A 4,211-nucleotide genomic window follows, 5' to 3' on the forward strand; every position below is an offset into this window, starting at 1 on the left:
TTTTTCCTTGATTTCTATCGAGAGTATTCTTAGGTAACTTTAATTATCTAAGATATAATTAACTATAGGGGCTTGCCCTTATAGGAAGCTTTTCCCGAACCCAGCATAATATAAACCCTATTTAATTCCTTATATTAAATAGGGGAACTTGTCGGCCAATATATTGGTTTCGCAGACCAAACGGATGTCATAACTTTCTTTAGTTTATTTAATCGAGCCTCACTCTCAATTCTTGTGTTCATCCTTCAGGATAGATACATGATTTGAGATAAAGTGCTCTTTCACCTAAACTATGAAAATTATGGGGTCAGTTTGACTTCATCTTTTTCAAAATTAAATTTTTTTTAACGTCCTTCCGAAGCGGGCAACGGGATTTCAATTCCGATGACCGACAGCTTCTTACGGGCAAACCCCACACCAAAAATAGTGCCGACAGGTGCTTTTGCTCTATTTGAATTTTGGAGGCAGTTTTGTTTCAAAGCTTTCGACCCTTCTCTGTTTTTGCTAGATCTGAAATATGGATGCGGTTTTTGTTTCACTTGTGCTTTCGGCCTCATGTTGGATGCAGTTTTTTTTCACTTTTTGCTAGATCTGAAATTTGGATGAAAGTTTGGGCATTACATATTTCGTTAAAATGGTTCTTATTGAATTTTGGATGGGCGTTGTTATGGAATTTTTTATGGGTGTTTTTATGGAATTTCGTTAAAATGCTATATCCGCAACAAAATTTGGGCATTACATATTTATGAATTGTTGGATGGGTGTTTTTATGGAATTTTGGATAGGTGTAGTTTTTGTTTCATTGTTTACTATATATATTGATTCATTAAAATGGTTATGACATTAGATAGAAAATGTTGGATGCAGTTTTTGTTTCATTAAAATGGTTGTGGAGAAGAAATAATATCTGCAAGTTCATTTGCAATACAAATACTATTCACTATTTAGCAAATGATGGGGAAATTTTTATGCAATGCAAATACTATTCACTATTTAGGCCATTTAGAGCATCGGGTTGGTATATTTTTATGGGGTTTATATTTTTATGGGGTGTTGGTATATTTTTATGGGGTTTTCAAGCTTCCTTTGATGTTGAGGGTAGAGAGGAAATACATTGCTTATATTTTAGAGCTACGAGTTATATTGGTATTTAGAGCTTCGGTTTGCAACACTCATTATGGTGATGATAATGACTGTCGATATGAGCATCTTAGATAATGGAAATGCATTATGGTAATTCGGCAATTGCTTCAGTGGAATTGGATTCCACGACATGTATGAGAAGTTGCATATCAAATATAAGATGTGTATTGCTTTATTGTTACACATGTACTTTAGTTGTAGTGTTCTTCATTGAGAATTATAGCTATGTAATCTTTCATAATTGGAAAATAAAATATGTTCGATGCATTACTGTGGATGTAGGTCTTTGACAGAACCACATAATTCCTTTGTGTTATTTTTTTATTTTTTTTATGAGCAAATTTGGACACTATTGTTGGTTCATTTGTTGATCTTTCATTTTTTTGGTGCATTTTTTTATTTCATTTTTTTTTTTTTTTTATGAAGGCATAGACATCTTTCATCTCTTGTGGATGTAACTTCAGTTGGATCACTTGTGGATATATGTTCATTATGTGTATATAGGTTTTTTTTAAGATGTCTATGCCTTTCATCTCTTGTTGGTTAATTTGGAGAATTTTCTTATGCTTGTTGAGTTACAATATCAATTTCTTTATGCAATATGCAATTCTTCATATAATTCCACAATGGCTAAGACAAATGAAGGTGGTCCCTCAACGATGTGGGATAAGGAAGTTACAAATATTTTTTGCAACATCTGCATCACTGAGATTGAGATCGTGAATAGGCCACCACCTATTTCAATAAGGAAGGTTGGCAAAATATAGCTAAAAGGGATTATGACATGAGATTATGACAGGCTGAAGTTTAAAAATAAAAGGGATCAATTGAAGGAGTGAAAAAGTTGGAAGGAGCTGAAACGTGGATCCATGGGGTTGGGCTGGGATCCAATCAAACGGACAATTGATGTTTCAGATGAATGGTGGGCCGAGAAATTAGAGGTAAATTTCTCATTATTTATTTATTTATTACATATATTTTCAATTTAAACAATTATCCCCCTAACCCCCTCCAAATTTTAATGTTATAGGCAATGTCGACAGCAAAAAAATACAAGCAGAGCGGAATTGAGTCGGATATTAAAGATAAACTTGACATAATGTTCAAGGGGGTTGTGGCAACAGGAAAGCATGCATTCACCCCTAGTGAGACGGGGTTTACAGGAATGCAGGGTTTACAGGAATACCCGATGATTTTCCACCAGAGCCGGTGGAAGTTGAAGAAGAAATACACAGTGTTAACCAGAGGGAGATGGGGGAATCAAGCTCACATATGAAGAGGCCCAGGCTAGGCAGAAGAAAGAAAGAAACACTTTTGTGAAAACTTCATTTGAAAGACTCATAGATTCTTTTGGAGCACCACCGCCGCTCCACTTCCTGACAGCACTATCTTCGCACTATCTTCAATTGTCTTTGAACTTTGTCTACCATCCCTGAAGTAGTATCGGATAAGCACTTTCATGCAATATGTATGAAAAAACTTGAGGATCCAACATGTAGGCACATATTTCGTAGGCGAAAAAACTTGAGGATCCAACATGTAGGCACATATTTATGGCGATGGAACCAGAGTTACGATTCAAATATTGACGTGTTATTGTGGATGATTGAGTTTTTGTGTTTTCAAGAAATGTATTATGTACACTTTGAAGTTATGAACTCAGCTGTTATTTGGAGTTGTGTTTTTTTTAAATGTACTTTTACTTGATTCCAGAATGCATATTAGTAGAGCTCTACATTTTTTTGATTTCAACTAGCTGAGTGTTCTCATTATTTATTTCTCGCACGCTGTATTGATTAATAATTGATGAACTAACCGAGATCTTTCTTCCTTTAGGATGGATCCACAACATGAACGTCATAAGAGAATGGCATGAGCTGCAGCTATTGTCATATTACTGTTGGAGGATTACTGATCAAGCAGTGTTCGTATACCCCGAATGACCTCCAGCTTTGTTGGGGATAAATGGGTAAGCGAAATGCTTTTTGGAAATCCTATTAGGTTCAGTAACATATTTTGAATGACAATACCGATCTTTATGAATCTCCTGCACGAGTTATCCCTGAATCACAGACTCCAAGGTTCTTCGAGAACGACTAGAAGGGAGGTATTGGCTATAACACTATATATTTTGTCACAGAATGAATCAATTAGGGGTGTTATGGAGATATTTCATCATTCATCGGAGACAATAACTCGTTATTTTTCCAAAGGCATACAGACACTTGTTAGCTCTTGTTAGCTTAGCTTGTTAGCTTAGCCGCTAAAATCATCAGGCCAGATGATCCATCATTTGCTAATACTCCAGGACAAATCCCAGTCGATCCTCGTTACATCCCTTACTTTAAAGTAATCATTCTTTTATTTACTTTCATATCAAAATATAAATCTTTTTTTAACCTTATAAAACAGAACTGCATAGGTGCAATTGACGGTACTCACGTTGATGCCCGAATACTCAGCCAGGACAAGGTGGCTTACATTGGTCGAAGTGGTTCAACTACTCAAAATGTTATGGTGGTATGTGACTTCAACATGTGTTTCACAGATGTTATGGCAGGCTGAGAAGGGAGTGCACATGATAGTCGAAGTTTCTCTTATGCTACGAGGAATAGATCGCAGAGTTTTCCTCATCTGCTTTCAGGTATGTTTTGATTTATAAAATTTCAAGTTATAGGTATTTATTGCAAATAATAATATCTTCCATAACAAAAAAATACTATTTGGTTGATGTTGAATACCCTATGCAGAGGGGCTATCTGAAGCTATATCCAGACATTAGGTATCATGGTTATGATTTTGAGCGAGCAACTGACATTATTCGTGGTAGGAAAGAAATGTTTAACAAACGTCACTCCTCTTTACATGGGGTAATTGAAAGAACGTTTGGGGTTTGGAAGAAGAAATGTGTCATCCTACGTGATATGTCGTCATTTCCATTTCGAAAACAGGTGCATATTGTGGTTGCAACAATGACACTACATAACTTCATCCGAAGACATTCCTCACGATCATATACAAACTTTATTATGGCTAAAAATGACGAACTGAATGTCTTCGGGCCCACT

The sequence above is a fragment of the Phalaenopsis equestris genome, unplaced genomic scaffold (genome assembly GCF_001263595.1).
Source record: "Phalaenopsis equestris unplaced genomic scaffold, ASM126359v1 Scaffold000224, whole genome shotgun sequence".
Classification (NCBI taxonomy): domain Eukaryota; kingdom Viridiplantae; phylum Streptophyta; class Magnoliopsida; order Asparagales; family Orchidaceae; genus Phalaenopsis; species Phalaenopsis equestris.